The sequence below is a fragment of the Taudactylus pleione genome, unplaced genomic scaffold, assembly GCF_031769625.1.
Source record: "Taudactylus pleione unplaced genomic scaffold, aTauple2 ptg000138l, whole genome shotgun sequence".
In the NCBI taxonomy this organism is placed as follows: Eukaryota; Metazoa; Chordata; class Amphibia; order Anura; family Myobatrachidae; genus Taudactylus; species Taudactylus pleione.
The window spans coordinates 8,281,113-8,303,315 of record NW_028284540.1 but is presented as its reverse complement, the minus strand read 5'-3'; positions in this window follow the sequence as shown (position 1 = coordinate 8,303,315).

Sequence of the window (22,203 nt, the reverse complement as noted above, 5' to 3'; positions counted from 1 at the left end):
AGGACCGGGGTCAAGTAGGAAAGGGCCGCCATGGAGAGATTGCAGGTGGGCAATACAAGACTTTTAGAGGAGAGTAAGGTGTCATCCCCGACTCTAAGAGAATCTAAAATAACTCTCAGAGAATCGGGCAGTATAGGGTGGAGTTGTGTAGGGGTCCAAATCAGCTCAGACAGTGGGAAGTGCGGCACCAAGGCTCTTTCCAAATCCACCCAAGGTATTGCTGTGGAAGATAAGGCCAAGTCACTTATTTGCAGTACTAAACACACAGAATGGTAGACTGATAAGTTAGGGGCAGCAAGACCTCCACACATTTGCACTGCATTAAGGGGCGATAAGGAATTTGTGGCATCTTACTTTACAAATATAAGTCAGGATTTGTTTGTATATCTGAGCGAAAAACTGCCTGGGGACCAGATAAGGGATGGTGCAAAACAAATAAACCAAGTATTGTAAGACCATTATATCAAAAGGTCATCAATCTACCCAGCCAGGAGACCTCAAAAAACATGGCAACTTTTTAAAAGTTCATCAATAAGAGATAAAATTGGGTTGTAATTAATCTCTGCCTAAGATGACTCATTATTTGGTATATTGATACACAGGTAGAGGAGAAAACGTTTGTTCCATTGATACTTATATAGTGATTTAAGAGAGGTTAATGTCCCAACTGGAATATGAAAGGCCTTTGTATTAGTAGTATTCAATGCATAAATGGGGATTGCACTATAGCTGTCAATAACTATTTGCAAGGCAGGCATGGAGGACTGGTGACTGGTGACAAATAGTAATATATCGTCAGCAAATAAATACAACTTATGGGTAGATGTGGCCACAGTAATACCAGGAAAATACACGTGTAATAGCCGCAAAGGGCTCAATTTCCAGCACAAAGAAAAAAGGAAATTACCGCGCTCAAAAATGCCCGAGAAAAAGGGTAAAGTGATGATATTCTAGATATTTAAAACAGATGCCATAAAGAAAAAATAATAAGAAAACAGAATCTTTTAATAATAAGAATAATAAAGATAACAGTGGTTACATATTCTATGATACGATATTAATTTCTTTAAGCCGATGACCAAACAATAATCACAAATCAGAAACAGATGTTCAGGATTCTATGTATAAAATGTAAAACACAGTTTCACTTTTTTAGCAACAATGTGTCTTTCTTAATATAGACATATTACAGATATAAGCTCTTTAAAAAATAGGAGAAAAATAAAAAATATATATATTTTAATTTAATATAGCAGCGTTCGGCTAATTTAAAAAGCAGTAAAATACAAAAATTGTGAGTAAAAAATATTTGGTTCTCCCTCAACAGTTCTTAATTGTTGTAATAACCAAGGTATTGTGAATCCGGCCACCGTAAATTTAAAATCCATTGTAATTAGTAATCCCTGTGAAGTGTGGTGCAATTTACTTGTGTATATCAGCACTTTATATAAATGTTCGACAGGATATTGTTTTTGTATGTATAGTGCAGTAAAACACAATGGTGTGCATCCAATATTTTGTGGAAAAATAGGTTCGTTACAAATGCTAGGTACTGTAGATTGTATCAAGTAGTAACTGATTTAGACAGTCAGCATGTAATAATACTGTCAAGGAGAATCACACTTTTCAGTTGTTAATTCAATTGGTAATGCAAGGACCCGCATGGATGCTGTATGGAGCAATAACCAGGACTACATGGATCGTACCTGTGTGTCAGGAGACCGACACAGTCTTTTCAGTTGCCGCATCGGGACGTCCAGTATGTGTGAAGTCAGAGGGCACATACACCGTCTCGTGACGTTGGAAATGGGAAAAGGAAAAGATAGAAAACCATTGCAGTAGGTTTGCTATACAATGCAGAAACTGAAGACAATATGTCTCCTTATAACCAAAATGTTGACAAAGTAGCAGTAAGGAATACCAGTGTACTGTAGGTATTGTTGGAAGCCTGCCAGCCACAGACAAAGCCCACCTTGTCTGGAAGGATGAGTTGAGGGATCAGGGGAGAACTTTGGTTTGCTATCAACATATCAGTATTGAGGACAGAAATGGGTCTATAGTTCTAAAGTGCAAGTGAAGGGTCTTTTCCCGGTTTAGGAATAGTTATGATCTGGGCTTCCAAAATTTCAGCAGGAAAAGAGCCACTTTTGGTTGCAAAGTTAAAGAGATTGGTAAGTGTAGGGGCCAAATATGAGGCAAAATGTTAATTTAAAAAATTGGTGAATCCCTCTGGACCAGGTGCCTTGCCTGTAGGGAGTGACCAAATACATTAAGGATCTCACCGTCAGGACACAGGACATTGAGGACTGTTATATCATCAATCGTCAGTCTAGAAAACTGTAAAGTCTCTGAAAATGAAGAAATGAGAAGTGTCTGTGAGTTGTGGGATGTTAATGTCTGTACATTAACACCCCGCAAGGATTAAGTAATGTCAGTCCATCCGCAGAGCGAATCATTTTAATTCTATTCCTGGTCTGACGCATACAGGGCTAACAGGCCAAAAATGTACCTTATTTATTGCCCAGGTTGTAAAACTTCTGCTGGAGCTTCATCAGGGTGCTACGTATCCAAGCCATAAATAATTTTTTGCGTTGGTTTCAAATGGAGTTCAAATCCCACCTAAGGAGATGAGATGACCTAGCATAATTCAACGATTTTACCTGTGCAAGACGCTGTTCTAAATCAGACTGTTGCTGCAGATGTTGTTTCCTCTGCCTGGATCCAATCTGGAAGGGCAAACCAATATGTAGACATGGACGTGACATTAGGGGAGTTAGTAGCCTTATAAGCAGTAAGGGCATCTGTCAATGCTGTGATCACATCACGGGTCGACAACAAATACTCAGGGAATTGGCATGGCCTTGGGGGGATCTGAGAAGTAAGATGATCCCATATCCATGTCACAGCCGCATGGTCAGACCATACCACAGGAATGATACTAGACCGGCCAGAGTGTTGAAGTAACCATTTATTCAAAATTATTAAATCAATCCTTGAGTAAGCATTGTGGACATTGGAAAAATACGTATAGTCTTTATCAGAAGGAGATTGAATCCTTCACATGTCATAGAGGTCGAATTCCTTAAGTAGGTCATGGAAGGCTATAGAAGGGTCGTGACCAGCTTTCGAAACTCGGGAACTAAATTAAAATCACCCATGACAACCAAATGTTTCTTTTGAACCTTCTCTAAAACCCCAAACACACATGACATTATTTAATGATACATTGAAGAAGCTCATGTGGAGATTTATAGTTTATTTGATAAAACTGACATTGTGCCAGGATTTTTTCCAATATGTATGTTTGATAGTATTGTCCTCATTATTAGATTGGTCCCTATGCTTTTTCTCATTATATTGGTGTGTTTTATTATATTGATGGCATTCCTGTTGCCATGCACCTTCTCTATTTTATTGCTTTGTTTTGATACAATACTCATTGTTATATTGTATTCATGTGGCGTGATCTATGTTTCCTCTGTAGACGACATTGTTCTTTTGGTGGAGGATATGTCACTTGATGCAGTGTCTCCGTTGCTGTGATACGAACATGCCCTGGCTGACTGGTCACTTCTGGTACACTCTTCCGGAAGTGAGTGTTTAATGCTCCAGATGACAGAGAATGCATAGTACACTGGGTGTGCAGAAAGGTAAGATCATGTTCATGTTTATATCTTATTCCTTGAAAAAGGGTGACTAAACCTGAAACGTTGGAGTGTTCTTGCCGTGTGGCTCATATAACTCTAATTCATATTCTAGTCCCAGGAGTGTCTCCCGTTCACATATTTGTAAAAAAAAAATAAAAATAAAAAAATATATATATAAATATATATATATATACATACTGTATATATATTTATATATAAAAACAAATTGAGCTGGTACTCCTCAAAATCACAAAAGGTACTTGCCCAGGTGCCCTCCGAGGTATGGTAACCTTGTGTATAGGGAAAGAAAACAGTGGCACTCACGGGACCTTTGAAAAATGACTAATGACACAACAGTGTAGTTGATTCGATGTTTCAGTTGGTGAAGACTATTATCAAGAACACAGAAGCAAAAAGATGTACATACCTTTATAGGACTACAAGTGAGTAGTGATGTGTTGTGTCCGTCCCTCCAGCCTGTCGCCGGGTGGAGGTCATCATCAGCGTGCGGCTGGCTCGTCACTGTGTACATCATGACGCCCAGCGTGTGACGCTGTCCCGATGACGAACACTTCCCGGTTTCAGTTGCAGGTTAGTGGGCGGTAGTGCGTGGTGGGTAGCCAAGGTAACTGTGCAAAATGTAAACATCACATGATCAATGGGTCTGTATAACAAGTGCAGAGATAGAGTATTCTAATAAAGCAAGCGTGCAAGATGCAATAATCATGCTACTAGTAACTAATAAGTAACAACACAGAGTGCAAACATACAAAAGACATATAACATAAAACTAGACCATGAATTAAAAATATCTGAGAACATCAGCATGAGACTATAGGCATGTTGTATGGCTTATTTAAAACCAAATAACTGTATATGTGTACATGGACAAGATCCATTGAAAAACTTTTAATATGTAAACACAAGAGTATAACGATACTGTGGAAAAAATTACGGAACAGTCATAGGGAACAATAATGCGAATAAAGATAAGGTACACTAAACTGAGCGAATAAACAATCCCACAACTGAAAATAAGACCAAGGTAACCTCGTAAGAAACGGGTGCGGAGGTAGATGATATACGTCCGATAAAAATTTAATTTACAACACCTGGTGTTCCTAGGGGGTCTCCCTCCCCAGTACTAACCAGGTCAAACACTGATTAGCTTCCAAGATTGGAGGAGATCGGGCTTATTCAGTGTAAGTATGATTGTAAAAGACTTATTGGGAATAGGAGCTACAAATTCTCCTCCAACACTCTGTATTCTTTCGGCTAATCCCAGATCACTAACAGGTAGTGGAATTTAGTCCAGGGTCCAGTAGTTACCATCAAACCCCTTGATCGAGACTGTCATATATAAACATGGATATCCAACACACAAGCCGTGAACCAAAATGAAGAACAGCCGTATAAGTACACTGACAAGAAAACTAGTAAAATGTCAAAACAAGAGGACGACATATATGACAAGAACAAGATCCGAGATAAATACTGAAAAAAAGGAAGAAAACACAGTTAGAGAAAACAGGTGAATGATTATGTCTCGTTAAGGCCAAACGGGGATACAGTGTTCATATTATGTATCCACCGAGCCTCTAATTGTAACAAAAGTTTGTCTCTATTGCCTCCTTTTTTCGATAAGGGCATATGATCAATGATTTTGTCCCTGAGTGTGGCTAAAGGATGTTTAAAAGTCTTGAAGTACCGTGCCACAGGCTGGTCCTTGTCTTTACCTTCAAGAGCTTGTCTTATTGCAGTCCTATTTTGTGCAATCCTGATTCTCGCTGTGCATGATGTTTTGCCTATGTAGGCAAGGCCGCATGGGCACCAAATGATGTAGACAACATATTTGCTCATACAGTTCAGAACATGTCGAATAGCAATTCGTCTCCCTTAGTGAGGATGTACCATACAACGTCTGAACCTGTTTCCATGTGGCGACAAGTGGTGCAGCCTATACATTTATAGCAGCCGGGCTTCTTAGTTAGAAAGTTGTTATTTCCTGGTTCTTCATTCATTGAAATATCATTCCAGACAAGCCATTCTTTTAGGTTCTTCCCTCTTCTATATCCCATTATGATTCAAGAAGAGTGTAGAGATTTGAGGTTGATGTCCGTATTGACAACTGGCCAAAACTTTTTGGCTGTTCTGTTTATAAGATTACTCGCCATATTGTACTGGTTAATGAACATGGTAGGTACCTTTCTAGAACTTTTGATAGAGGGATCTTCATCCATATTGTTCTGATTGCTTAAAGCTCTAGTTTTGGATTTCAAAAGGTCTGTTAGTGTGTATCCTCGATTTAGGAATTTGATCATCATGTGGTTCATTTTGTCTTCCACGGTCCTGATGTTACTGGTAATACGTTTGATGTGGAGAAATTGAGAGTATGGTAGACTCTTTATAAGAGGAATAGGGTGATGGCTTTCAGCATGTAGTAGGGTATTGCAATCGGTTGGTTTGGTATACAAGTAGGTGATAAAGTTGGTGCAATTCCAACTAATATCAACATCCAAATAGTGCACATTCTGGAAGGTACATTCGAAGGTGAATTTAATGTATTCATGCATTGGATTAATGTTGTCCATTGCTGTTGAAAACTTTTGTAGTGTCCCGGACTATAGAACAAAAATGTCATCTATGTATCTAATTAAATATACAAGGTGTTCTTTAAATTCTGAATTGAGTAGGAATAGGGTCTTCTCTAACTGGAACATGTAGACATTTGCAAAAGCGAATCCTACATGCAACCCCATTGCACATCCCTTCTTCTAAAGAAAAAATAAATTATCAAAGAAAAAATAATTCCTGGTCAAAGTTTTTTCTAGAAGCATAATGAAAAAATCAATCTCCAGTACACTGCTGTGTCATTAGTCTTTTTTCAAAGGTCGAAAGCACAGATAGACTTGCGCTAAAGATACTAATATTTAATAAGAAGACCACAGTAAATAGTAAATTAGACACTCAAAAAATTTATAAAAATACATATAGGATAGGAAATGCTAAAATGACATAATAATGGGATAATGAAAATAAAAATAAAAAATAAAGAATAAAAATATATATATAAATATATTAGAGAATTGCTTCAACTAAGACAATAAAAAATGAATAGGAAAATAAAAGCAATACTTGTTGTAATTGCATACAATCTGCACCAAGCAGAGAATAATAAACCTGCAAGATAAATTGTAAATATGTAGCAACAATGGCAGTGTATATTGGCTTGCATATAAACAATCACAAATAACATTAAAGGTGTTGATGTTTACATAGCTCTTAGATGGTCCGTGTAGACATATATATATATTAATGTCTCTCACACATCTGAGACTGTAGGAGAATGTTAATTAGTACACCATAATAAAGGTATTCCAGCCTATGTGGCACAACGGATTTTTAGGGGGACTGTTGATGTCCAGTGATATTCTGAAAAAAAGTTAGAATATAGATTGAGCCCTTAGGAGCTGGGCTTATAGATTGTTCATCTAGGAGCATTGGCTGTTTCTAACATTTGAAGCCACTCCTAATACGTGTAGACCGCACAGCTGCAGACAGCTCTGTTCAATATATCAGAGAATAAAAATGTAAAAATTTTTTTTAGAATAGTGCACATTCAAGCATGCATGCTTTATAGGGTCTGTCACTCACGATCCATTTGTGACCATAAGTCATACCGTACTCCCCACTTATCTTTCACATGCAGTGGCCTCACAGTAATCCACGGAGGAGAGGGATCGGCTCTCCTGAAGAAGCCGCCGATGTTTCTAAGGCGGAGAAACGCGTAGAGAGAAGGACGGGACGTGAGACCGCAAGCCGGGCAAGTGAGTCACTGACCACTCTACACTGACCACTTTACACGGTGGAAGAACAATAACGCTGCACGCTGCACACCGACGGGTGATTGCACCGGAGCCGATCCCTCTCCTCCGTGGATTACTGTGAGGCCACTGCATGTGAAAGATAAGTGGCTAGTACGGTATGACTTATGGTCACAACTGGATCGTGAGTGACAGACCCTATAAAGCATGCATGCTTGAATGTGCACTATTCTAAAAATTTTTTTTACATTTTTATTCTCTGATATATTGAACAGAGCTGTCTGCAGCTGTGCGGTCTACACGTATTAGGAGTGGCTTCAAATGTTAGAAACAGCCAATGCTCCTAGATGAACAATCTATAAGCCCAGCTCCTAAGGGCTCAATCTATATTCTAACTTTTTTTCAGAATATCACTGGACATCAACAGTCCCCCTAAAAACCCGTTGTGCCACATAGGCTGGAATACCTTTATTATGGTGTACTAATTAACATTCTCCTACCGTCTCAGATGTGTGAGAGACATTAATATATATATGTCTACACGGACCATCTAAGAGCTATGTAAACATCAACACCTTTAATGTTATTTGTGATTGTTTATATGCAAGCCACTATACACTGCCATTGTTGCTACATATTTACAATTTATCTTGCAGGTTTATTATTCTCTGCTTGGTGCAGATTGTATGCAATTACAACAAGTATTGCTTTTATTTTCCTATTCATTTTTTATTGTCTTAGTTGAAGCAATTTCCTAATTTATTTATATATATATTTTTATTCTTTATTTTTTATTTTTATTTTCATTATCCCATTATTATGTCATTTTAGCATTTCCTATCCTATATGTATTTTTATAAATTTTTTGAGTGTCAATTTACTATTTACTGTGGTCTTCTTATTAAATATTAGTATCTTTAGCGCCTGTCTATCTGTGCTTTCGATTTCTTGGTAATTGTTGGGAGGGTCCAGATTCCTCCACCTCTATGACGGCTGCTTTATACTAATTAATCCCCTGGTCCTCTACACACTCCCTACATTTATCCTGGTCCACTGAGGTGGTTATAGTCCAGCGCCTATTTTTTGTCTGTGTGTTTTTCAAAGGTCCTGTGAGTGCTGCTGTTTTCTTTCCTTATACACAAGGTTACCATACCTCGGAGAGCACCTGGGCAAGTACTGTACCTTTTGTGATTTTGAGCAGTGCCAGCTCAATTTGTTTTTGTTTTTCCAATTGTTTATTTCACCCATGGTGTGCAAAATTGGTTTACAAGGCACTCCATTACTTATAACCCCATCTTCATCGGGACTATTGTATTGAATGTGACTACTTTGGACATCTTTTCCAGTTGGGTGACCTTGTTTATCATCAATATTTTTCAACATCATATTTTTGTATTTTCTCTTGCTATTTTTTTGTATATATATATATATATATATATATATATATGCTTTGCAAGAATGTTCCTCATGAGACTTTCCTTGTTTGGCTGTGAGTTTTATATCTGTGGACAGTTCCATTCCCTATACTGTAAGCAGTAACGTTATCATACATGCCTCTACTGTACATATAAGCAGTAATGTTATCATGCATGCCTCTACTGTACATATAAGCAGTAACGTTATCATACATGCCTCTACTGTACATATAAGCAGTAACGCTATCATACATGCCTCTACTGTACATATAAGCATTAACATTATCATGCATGCCTCTACTGTACATATAAGCAGTAATGTTATCATGCATGCCTCTACTGTACATATAAACAGTAATGTTATCATACATGCCTCTACTGTACATATAAGCAGTAATGTTATCATACATGCCTATACTGTACATATAAGCAGTAACGATATCATACATGCCTCTACTGTACATATAAGCAGTAATGTTATCATGCATGCCTCTACTGTACATATACTGTAAGCAGTAACGTTATCATACATGCCTCTACTGTACATATACTGTAAGCAGTAACGTTATCATGCATGCCTCTACTGTACATATACTGTAAGCAGTAACGTTATCATACATGCCTCTACTGTACATATACTGTAAGCAGTAACGATATCATACATGCCTCTACTGTACATATAAGCAGTAATGTTATCATGCATGCCTCTACTGTACATATACTGTAAGCAGTAACGTTATCATACATGCCTCTACTGTACATATACTGTAAGCAGTAACGTTATCATACATGCCTCTACAGTACATATAAGCAGTAACGTTATCATACATGCCTCTACTGTACATAAAAGAAGTAATGTTATCATGCATGCCTCTACTGTACATATACTGTAAGCAGTAATGTTATCATGCATGCCTCTACTGTACATAAAAGCAGCAATGTTATCATGCATGCCTCTACTGCACAAATAAGCAGTAATGTTATCATACATGCCTCTACTGTACATATAAGCAGTAACGTTATCATACATGCCTCTACTGTACATATAAGCAGTAACGTTATCATACATGCCTCTACTGTACATAAAAGAAGTAATGTTATCATGCATGCCTCTACTGTACATATAAGCAGTAATGTTATCATGCATGCCTCTACTGTACATATACTGTAAGCAGTAACGTTATCATACATGCCTCTACTGTACATATACTGTAAGCAGTAACGTTATCATACATGCCTCTACTGTACATATAAGCAGTAACGTTATCATACATGCCTCTACTGCACATATAAGCAGTAATGTTATCATGCATGCCTCTACTGTACATATAAGTAGTAACGTTATCATGCTATTGATGACACAGAACATAAAACCTACATTTTATATGGAATATGAAATTAACCCTATGATGAAAAGAACATTTGGGAAGACGTTATAAATTTAAGTTACACATGAAAAATGGTAGTAAAAATATGCTTATATAATGTTATACTGTGTCATTTTACTCTGGTAAACTTACAAACTTCCACATGATCAATCCTATTGTACATCCCTGATGATGACTTTTGTAGTTGCAATGACATTGGGATTTTGTTTCACATTAACATCTAGCCCATTGACAGTGTTTCTTGGTATTGTGACACCAGCGGCTGTCACATTTGCATAATTTCAAACAACAGCTACGGGATCGCAACTGCGGTGACAGCAGCGTACAAGTCTCAATCAGGCCCATTGTAATGTGCTATCAGAAATCAGCCAGTGCCTCGATGGGAGTCAGCATGAGATCCCGGCAGTTAGAATACCGACATATCGACACTTGTTGGTCGGTATGCTAACCCTCCCCCTACCCTAACCCTCCCTTTTTGGTGCCTAACCCTAACCTCCCCCCCTAGTGCCTGACCCTAACCTCCCCCTCCCTGGTATCTAACCCTAACCATCCTCCTTTAGTGACTAACCCTGCCCCTAGTGCCTGACCCTGCACCCTAAACCTAACCACCTAACACCCCGATACTTACCTTCGGTATCCTGGCAGTTGGGATGACAGCGCCAGGCTTCTGGCGGGCGTCGGGATTCTGGGGTTGGTAATAGGAGCATCGGCATCCAGACTACCGGGATTCTGAATGCATACCCCTCGATGAGTGGTTTCTTTGCCGCATCCTGAGGCTGATACAATGCATGTATCTAAAGTGTGTGCAATACAACCATGTACCGTGCATATTTCATACGTTCTTATTTTATAATGGCAGATCTGGCAGCAGTGATTTCTAAATACATCTTTGGAAGTGGGTACTGTTCCTTATATGGAAAAAGCTTTTGTTGTTACTAAATAATCTTCATTGTGAGATCTTGTACTAAATACCTATATTGTGTTAATCTTTACACAAACAATTTCCAAATTGTGGGGTTTTATATTATGACTTGATTACATTAGCTTAATTATTCATATGTTGTTTGTGTCCACATCTGTCTCACTGGCTTTCCAGTGACCCTCTATAATCCCTTTACCTTGGAGAAAGGCTTTGTCTGGAAGCAGAATGAGTGGTTCTGACAATAAACCATTAGAATTATGACTCCTTCGCTCTACAGCTTGAAAGGAGCCCCCAAGAGTGCAGTAGGTCCTGCAAATAGCAATCGAGCCAGGGAAAACACTCATCCAAAGCTGGTGTTAAGCATTTCATTTATGGCAGCATAAAACACGATTTAGGCCGATCAGACTGTATTTGCTCACCATGCTCTTTTGGAAAATTAATTTATTATACAGTATTTCTGGGTTAACACTCTGGGCTCAATCCTATTAGCTGCGAGTTCCCTCATGGCACGAGTATGTGTGGCTTTATGCCTTTATGCCACAAAAGCAATACCTCAAGAATCACAGATTTTTGTCTGCATCCTCGTAGGGCTGCATAGAAAAATTTGCAAGTCCAGGGTAAGATTGTGCCCTCTGGGGGGGGTGAGTTGTGATGTAATTGCTGCCATTTTTATGCCATTGCAAGTGTTATTTACCCTCTCTGCCGTTAATACAATTGGTTCTTCTGTGTTTTACTTTATATTATTTTCTAGAGGAGATGTTCAACCCCTTTACAATTTCCCAAATCTGTTGATGATGAATGATGATAGTTTGCTGGATAGCAAACATGCCAAAACACCCAATGGTTTGTAACAGTCACAGTGCTTACATGGAGTTTCTATTTAACTCTACAGTACAGTATGTCACTTTGACCAGTTGCAGAAACGAAGACTCTGGGATTGGTAGTCTGCACTCATCAAATGCAGCTATTCAGGGAGAGTGTCAGGTATGGTGACTGTCACATTCCTGCTGACTGCATGGGGATTGCACACATATTTGCTCGGACAGTAGCAGGAATCCTGCATGAATATGCAATAGTGTAGCAACATATGTTTTCATCGCTTAAATTTTTAAATGTTGCTCAGTGACCAAAAAACTGCTTCTGCCTTTTACTCACTCCAAACCCTCGCCGTTAGAATTTCTCAGGCCTGCAGGAAGTCACAAATTAGACTTGATAGTGCCACGTCAAAACAAATCCAGTCCCTGCACTAGACTGATCGACAAAAAGGGCCTTCAGTAGGGACTCTTTGTTCTTTTTCCTTGTAGCACAATGGTTGGAGCTGGTCTAGGAGTTTTCAGATCCTATCAGGCTCCTAGGCAGCGCTACCTAACAGCCTGTCGGCAGCAATCTTCTCACAACGCAGAGTGCCTAGCAACAGGTACAGTGTGCAGCCAAAGCATATTCCCCATCAGGAGCCGCCCATAGGCTGGTGGCTGGTGTACCTCATGGAAGAGCCCTCTACACTAAGTCCATTAGTAAGCTGGACCCTACAATGCTGGTAGAGGGCACATGCTGAACGGCCAGAATCAGCAAATCGCAGACCCAGGGACTCAGCGGTGCCTCACTGACGTGATTATTGACTGTCTAGGGGGTGGGCGGTCCCTTTGTGTGGTTTTACAGTAGTTTAAAGCTGGGTACACATGGAACAGTATGCTCTATGAGTGATATCGTTCAGTGTTGACCCCTCATCTGTCGGGCTCAATGTCGTTCCTGACATTAAGCAGCCACACTGAATGATATCGTCAGGCCCCGAACATGCAGGGCCTGACGATATCATCAGGTTGGCCTGCATGTGCAGGCATGTGCAGGCAATGGCAGACATTGTTAACAATCCACAGGTGCGTGCAACGTTAATGATGTCATGCATACACATCAGGGCCGGATTATAGGCAGGCCGGCAGGGGCGGTCGTCCAGGGGCCCCCACACACACAGGGCCCCCACAACTAGAACAAGAAAAAACAGAGTGTGCACTCAGGTGGGTCCTCCTCGGCGGCTGCTCAGCTGCTTCCTAACAGCATCTGCCGACGAGGTTCGGCATTGTAATACAGCAGGAATACATCTAGGAATCTCCTCCGAGGAGCTTCATTGTACTGCACTTAAGCAGCAGTCAAAGTCTCGCGAGATCATGACGTCACATCTCACGAGACTTTGACTGCTCACTCAGGACCAGAGCCCGGGCTATAACTAATCGCTGTAAGCAACTCACAGAGCACTGCAGGGGAGACTCCGAGTCCTCAAAGATCAATCAAACATCCAAGCTAATTCCCTGGGTGTGGTTGTGAGCTGAGCTACTGTAGACAGCTGACAAGCAGGTACCACACATTTCTAAACATATAATAGGCACACATTACAGGTCACATTTATATCATTACAGGTCAAATCCAATCAAGGTTATACACATAGATATATAAAATATGTGTGTATACATCTATATATATAGATATATACACACATTTTATATATGCATGTGTGTGGATACAAGTATTTATATGTATTTGTATATGTATTGATATGTAGATACATGTGTGTGTGTGTGTGTATATATATATATATATATATACACATATATATCTATACACAGATATATCTAATATATATAGATATAGATATAGATATATATATATATATATATATATACACACACACACACAATAGAGAGAGAGAGAGAGAGAGAGAGAGAGAGAGAGAGAGAGAGAGAGAGAGAGAGAGATTTCCACCTAACTAAAGATTCCACCTACTGTAACTAAAGATTATTTTGGGGTACAGAAATATGTCTGTGTTTTTAGTTAGCTTTAGAAATATTGGAAAATCACTTGTAACTTTTTTTATATTTGATAATGTAATTGATGGGGCCCCCCACCAGTTTATTGCCCAGGGGCCCCCACAGACCTTAATCCGGCCCTGATACACATGGTATGATATTGAACGGTATGAACTATAACGATATTGTTAATGTTCATAATATCGTACCGTGTGTACGCACCTTTAGTCTTAATTCTGAGTTCTATTATTTCTACCAGTATATATTGTGCATAGTGTGGTTATGGTTTACATATGTTTAGCATGTGTGTGATCAGTGGTGTCACTATGGGGGTGTGGGGTATGTGAGCCATGCCGGATATCACCCTCAGAGGGGGTGACACCAAAATGTCAGCTCCTCCTCAGTGACAGGAGCAGCGTACTGCAGTAGTACATTCTCCTGCAGCACTCGGGTTCCTGTCACAGAAGAGGAGCTGGCAGTGCAGGCACAGTTTCTGAGGATGATGGGCACGCCCCTAGAGTGACACGATAGGGAGCTCCCGCAAGGCCAGGACCATTTATGACAGGTCACACTCACTTTTCAGGCAGGCGTGGTGCAGCCGTGCAGGTGCAATTTAAAGCATGCACTGGGTGTAACCAAACCCGTGAGACCTCTGTATGTAATAAATGTGTAATAAAGGTGCCTTTTGTACTCTTGCTATTGTGTTCTTATTGAGTGATCTATGACCCATAAAGGGACCAGGGTACAATGTGGGAGCTATAACTGCTGCCTTTCTCAAGGTTCGCAATTCGCAATCGGCAAGAAGAACGCACACATTAGTCCAGTATCCTCACAGTGACTATGTCCTGTAGAGGAAATGTTTTTGTGATTTCATGAAAAAATTTCCCAGTCCTTTTTTTTAATAGTGGGGGAGGTGTATTAATGGCAAAAATGCGGTAAAACCCCCAAAAATGCAGTTTTAAAATGCATTCTGCTGCTTCGCGTTGCTAGGTAACGCCACCTTCAGGTGGCATTACCCAATAGAAGCCTATGGGCTTCTTAGCGCAACGCTCGGGGCTGGGAGGGATCCGAACCCAGAAGTGTTAAACCCGGAAGTCCCTCTGCCCGGCAGCATCGCAAAGGACAGCTCTCATCTAGAGAGCTGTTCTTTGCGATATTCTTGTACATACCGCAGGAATTAACCGCGATATGTACGCGAAGTTGGGGGGGATGTACCGCATCGGCGATGTCGCCGATGATACATCTCCCCCATACTCTTTTATACTTAATGTATCCTGATGGTGACTGTAGGGGGGAGACTGCACATTTAGGGAGGAGTTTCTAGTTTACTGAGTTGCTGCTGAATACCTTCTGCATTGCAAAGTATATTTACGTAACAGATTTTTGGTCATCTATAAAGTCGCACTTTCACCATAACCAGAAGACTGAGCACAATGCCTGGGGGAAGGATAACAAGCTGCCATAAGACTCCTCCTGGACATCTGTGAATTGTCTGAATTCCCAGATTGCCTGATTAGTACTATCCGTTAATGGGCCTGATTCAGAGTTGTACGCTAATGCCGCCACTGCTGGGTCTGTGTACACAGCTGCAATGTGAAAATATACAATATAAGGGAGATTTATTGAGACCCCCACCTGTGTACCCAAGCATCTGCATAAAACCAGAACCTACATACAAAGACGCATCATCAGTTGCAGATCATTCGATAGTCCTGAGTCTACAGTCTCTCATAGTTCTGTGGGAATTGAGATGCCAGAGCCATATTCTTTGAGTACTAGTTCGCAGTCGCAGGGTGAAACATGACCCCTGAAGCTGAGGCCAGTGAAACTGCATACAAGTACGTAGCCACTGGCTTCAGCACATACAGAAAATGGGTCTGACATCTGTTTCCTGGGAGGCTGCCTAACACTCCCCTAACTTTGCCCCTGATTGGCACATGCGCAGCACAATGATTGGCCACCTACGGAGGTGTACACAAACCATCAAGTTTGTTTACAACTCTGAATCAGGTCCAATAACAAATCATACTGCAATGCAAGTCAATACAATTTTACAGCCATTTAGTCATATACATAGATATTCAACTGACTTCGGTGCTATTTTAAATAGCCCCACAGACTCGCAGAGATGCATAAGTATGCTTTGGGAGCATGCACAGTGCAAAAAATACATATGTGGCCACTATGTTGGCTCTCCTCCGAAGCAGAATATTGTTTTACCATGATGCAAAATTCCACCTGTACTTTTAACTCTAATAAGACCAACACATGCCCACTGCTTGGTAACACTGCAAGCAAGAAAAGTTGATGAAATAAGCAGCTAAAGGAAGTGAGATACAGGGATTAGAGTTTCCGAATCGGAATAGTTTGGGAATTTGTCTGTATTACTGGTTTGTATATTTAGTGCTGACCCAGCAGTACCGGAAAAGCACTTGGGAGTGGTTAACCCGATTGATTAGTAATACACTAGAGATTAGCAACATTTTGTATGCTTAATGTTTCACAAAGATGCAAAGTTTTAATGATACAATCCTAAAGTTCCACATTTGTTTCAATTTTCTACAGTGAAATTGCACAAATCTGCACTGAGCATACTCACAAAGAGAAGGAGCACATGCCCCAGACTTGCACATATCTGCCACTTGCACCTCCTTACGACTGGAGAGGTGGAGCCGGGAAAGGAATGGGTTGTTTAATGTAGGCAGATGACAATAAGGGCCTGTTTGTGCAAATGTGTCTCATACAGACCAGCAGAAACACGTATATACTCCTGTTAGGATCTTACACGTTGATGATGATCACTGGGTATAAACCAAACCACATATGCTGCCAGTTTGGATCTGACACATCATGCGGTATGTACGTCTCAGCATATGGGTGTATATATGCTATTTTTGGCTGCAATTTTGTTTGAAATCAAATACATCCATTTTGGGAACAACTCTGCATTGTTAATGAATAGAGCTTGGGTGACAAGGAACAATGCAGTCTGCTCTGCAGTGTGATTGGAATATGGCTGGATATCCCACTGGCAAAACATATGCTATTTAGTGGCCAAATGTGAGATGAGGATAAAATGATTAATCAATGTGAGTCACTGAGCAAAGTATACCACTTTCTTTTAAACTGGCCTTCTGGTTGGGCAAGAAAAAATTAGCACAGTTCCAGGCTTAAGTTGGACAGTAGTTATCCTGACATTTTTTTTTTATTTAATTATTTTTTTTCCACACTTGTTTGTACACTTTGACCTTTTTGTATGTTTATTTTTAAGACTTGTTGGGTGCTGTTGACCTGTATGGGCTTTTATCACCAAATTAAGGGGCAGTGTTTTTGCCATGGGTCCCCACCTCACCTCCCTCTTTGAGGTCCCAAGTTTTGGATGAGCTAATGACTTGTGCCTCTATGAAGTGGGCAGGTTAAACTGGCATTTCTATGCTGTGCCAGTTTCATCAAGTCACAACATAAAGGAGGATAAGGATGCTAAAAAGGGGATGGCACCAATATATCTATATTTTCACATAATATACTCGTTTGGGACTCAGACAACAGTGCAGAGAGTCCCAAATGCTTCCTCCTCACTGTCCTATGTCACAAAGTTTTTCCAATTTATTCTACAAGGTTTGTATGAAGTTTTTTTTGGCCATTTATATGAATTGATGTCAGATGAATTGAGTCCTGCTGGTTTAAAAAGGAATGGAGTTATTTGTAATAGAATTAAAAGGCAGTAGATTCTATCTCTGGAAAGAGTTACTGTTTGTGTTGAACATTTGCCATGTTTTACAACGTGTGTCATCTGCTGCATGCCAATAACATCAAACGTATGCCTTGTTCTGAGCGCTGTGGATCTGATTCATAAATCTTCTGATGTCACTAATTTGACACTTATTTTTGACAGCATGCCTATCGCTTAAAGGTTCTAGGAAAGTGACAAGATTTCTAGGCCATTCATTCTAAATGATTGCATTTGTGTCTCTGGGCATTCTATTGACTGTCAGGTAAACATGGAGTCAGAATCCCAAAGAGATTCCTCCAATTCCAAAGTGCATGAAATAAAAGATAGGCTTTTAAATACCCGATAGCTACAGCTGCTCAACGAGCCTGCATTGCTATGTATTAGCTCTTCTCTGCTGGCTCCTTGTCAGCCGTATTTCTGACTTCAATGGTATTTTCGCTTCCTTTGCTTTTTCTAGCTGAAAATATTGAACAATTACTTAAAATAAGAAATAATGCATCGGAAAATGCTTTCAGCAAAGTTTACAGCAACATATAAATAAGTTCGCGTTGGTACAATGCAATTTTAAAATTCTAGTCTTTCAATATTTTTTTCCCCTCATTAAGGGCGCGATCCAGAGGTGGGCGCTAATGCTGCTGCGAATGAGTCTATTTTGCAGCTTGACTGCACCTTTTATGCTAATGCCGCAGCCAATGGGATTCGTACAGAGATGCCCACCGGCTGCAGTGAAAATCTGACACTGTGCGCACCATTGAACATTGCATCAGCCCTATGGAGGCGCAGAATATCCATCTGAACATGGATGCTGAAATGAGTGCAGCTGCATAGAAAGCCGCAGTTCCTGATTGAAACACACCTGCGTCCTGCTAGCCACCCCCGTTACCACCCAGGAATGCCTACTGAAACTGTCTCTTTGCGTCCAAATTAGTTCTGCAACTTTTTGGCAGTAACAATCGGAACTTATGCGCAGCTTCACTTGGAAGCATGTGCTGACTGAAAACATTGGCCGCTTACGTCTGACATCGACATTGTGTCCACCTCTGAATTAGGCCCTAAATGTTTATGGAACAATTTTGCAAAGTACAGTATAAGGGACAGGGTACAGAAAACAGGAGTGCGGTGGGGGTAACTCATTATTTTAAAAAAAAAATGATTGACCTCTTTTGCGTTAATAGAAGTGCACTCTCCCTGTGAGCCACTTCTTCTGCGATGTGTGTACCCCTGTTGGAGTTTGGTCACTACAAATGAGGACACAACATGCAGAGTGAGTCACTGCGGAAGATAATGTTGGTCGCTCATACTATTGCTTCTGTCAGATGGTATAATAGATTTGATTATCCAAATTTTAATAGTAACCAATGTTGTTAATATCATTATACAAAATAAGGATCAGCACTGATGCACTGATGCTGATAATATTTTATAGAACCAGCCTGGACAGCATGATCTTCCAGACTCTCTCACGGTAAGAAGGGCTGATCAGTGCAGGGAATGGAGTACAACCAAATCCAGCAAGTGTACTTAGGGCCTGATTCAGAGGTGTACGCTAACCAGATGGTTAATGGTTATCGTACATTTCCAATGGTGAGTGGTCTTGACCGCAGGCATTCGTGGGGTGGGGGGGCGTGGCTGGCCAACATTCTCGGATGCACATTTTCTGATCTTGCAGCTGACAGGACCTGGTCAGGCTGCGGTATGCTTCAGCTACCGCAGCCTGGCAAAAGGGGCAACCATTGTGATGGTGATTACAGGCTGCGACTTCCTCTTCTGCAGCCTAACCTCTAATCCTCCCCTACTGCCTAACCCTTACCCTTGTGCCTAACCCTAACGCTCCCCCTCCTGTATCATAACCCAAACCCTCTGCTGCCATAGCCTAACCCTCTAGTTCTGTCCAAGCTGCTCTGCCAGGCCTTCCGGTGGATGGAATGGCCAATTGGCCCTTCTGCCAGTTCGGATGTGGTGATAGAGCAGTGTCGTTTATATATATATATATATATATATATATATTTATTTATAAAAAATGCTATTTAATCTACATATGCTATGTTTATTGTGTATTTCAAAATCTGTATGATAATTCTCTTGGGGGACAAAAAATTAAATGATTATGGCAGTGCACAGCGCAAAGATATGGTGCGCATGGCCTCCAAATTACAAGCTGTCACCCACGAAGATGCCTTTCACTAAGCTTTATCCTGCTGTGGCTATTGGCCAGGAAGTTTGAAAGACAGAAGCTGGTGGTGGATGTCCACAGACAGAAGCCAGTGACGTATTGCGAGGTGTCCCCTGGCGTACAGTATAGCAGACCTGACTTGCAGTGGATGATGGTTTCTGACATGTAGTACAAGAAGAAATACCACTGTCACTGGAAAGCAGTTGAGAGGAGATGAGAGAACATTATAAGATGCACACGACAGAAAAATCAACAGCAAAGCTAGATACAGTACCTGAAAGAGGAGGTCTACTGTGGGGTGTGTGGGATGTACTAAGCATCTCATCCGCAATGCCGTAAATTGTAAATTATTGGGTACATACCGCCGATAATATTGTACCTAGATATGCACAAAGGACAGCTCTTACCAGGAGATCAAGAAGTCCCTCTGGTATCCTTCCGCACATAAACAGAATGATGCACCCGCTATGGGGGGTGCTGGGAAGGATTCGATTGGATCCCTCACAGGGATAAATGCGAAAAGAAGCACATAGTCTTCTATTGGGTAACGCCACCTAAACAAGGCGTTACCCACAGATCCAAGCTCCTGAATATATTGCATTCCAAAGCTTCGTATATATGTAAATGCAGCCAAAACTCAGAAAACTTCAGTTTGGTTGCTTTTCAGCCTTTAGCCCGTCCCGCCCTATTTCTCTTAGATAAACTGACATTCAGGGCCGGTACAAGCTAGGTAAAACTTCATCATTCTACCTCTAACCATCAACAAGTGAAAGTGTGGAGATGGGATTTTATAAGTTCCACAGCTGCCGCTGGCATTAAGTCCAAATTAATTTTGTGATAGGCAAACTCAGTGGTGCCCCAAAGATCCCGGTGCCCTAGAAAGCTGCCTACTGCTAGAGCCGGCCATCATGACATTTCTTATTTATTCTGGTACATTTTCACTTGCATAGTTTAAGCATAGTGGACCTCATTCAAAGTCGGTCGCAAGCGCCGATGCGCTTGTAACCAACTCGATGGTTAGTCCTGCGCAGGCGCAGCGGCCGCACTGCGCTTGCGCAAGCCCCGGAGCGAGAGAGAAATTCTCTCACTCCGGAGATTGTTACCAAAGGGGCGGCTGTCGATGTTGATCGACAGCTTGTCCCGTTTGGTAGGCGGGCCAGGGGGGGGTGGCAGCACAAACGGAGGCGTTCCCATGCAAACGCCTACCGTTTTGTGGGTGGCCGCACTGACATCATAAATGATGTCAGTGGGGAGCTTCCTGCTCAAACAGAGCAGGAAGCTCCCTGGGGCTTACAAGTGCCGAAACCCAACCTTAGGGTCTCTTTGTAAGCCCCGATGGTTGCGATGGTGATCACCATCACGACCATCAACCTGGTCGGTCGTTAAGCTGTGGGTGGTAACTCATAGCTTAGCGATCAACAAGGAGGAGGTCGTTCAGGATGCAAGCGGCCGCCCTGATTCAACCGACTCGATGGTTAGTCCTGCGCAGGTTAAGCGGCCGCACTGCGCGTGCGCAAGCCCCGGAGTGAGAGAGAAATTCTCTCGCTCCGGAGATTGTTACCAAAGGGGCGGCTGTCGATGTTGATCGACAGCTTGTCCCGTTTGGTAGGCGGGCCAGGAGGGGGTGGCAGCACAAATGGAGGCGTGCAAGCGGCCGCCCTGATTCAACCGACTCGATGGTTAGTCCTGCGCAGGCGCAGCGGCCGCACTGCACGTGCGCAAGCCCCGGAGCGAGAGAGAAATTCTCTCGCTCCGGAGATTGTTACCAAAGGGGCGGCTGTCGATATTGATCGACAGCTTGTCCCGTTTGGTAGGCGGGCCAGGGGGGGGTTGCAGCACAAACGGAGGCATTCCCATGCAAATGCCTACCGTTTTGTGGGTGGCCGCACTGACATCATAAATGATGTCAGTGGGGAGCTTCCTGCTCAAACAGAGCAGGAAGCTCCCTGGGGCTTACGAGTGCCGAAACCCAACCTTAGGGTCTCTTTGTAAGCCCCAATGGTTGCGATGGTGATCACCATCGCGACCATCAACCTGGTCGGTCGTTAAGCTGTGGGTGGTAACTCACAGCTTAGCGATCAACAAGGAGGCGGACCGCCTCTGAATGAGGTCCATTATCCAGCAATACTTGGGGATATTGGCCCTCATTCAGAGCCACTCGCTAGCGGCAGTACGCTCGTTCCGAGCGATGTTCGCACATCTGCGCATGCGTACGGATCGTTATACGCATGCGCGAACCAGTCAGTGCGGCCGAAATTCATGTGCTCGCAATATAGCGAATGCCTGCTATTTTGAGTGAC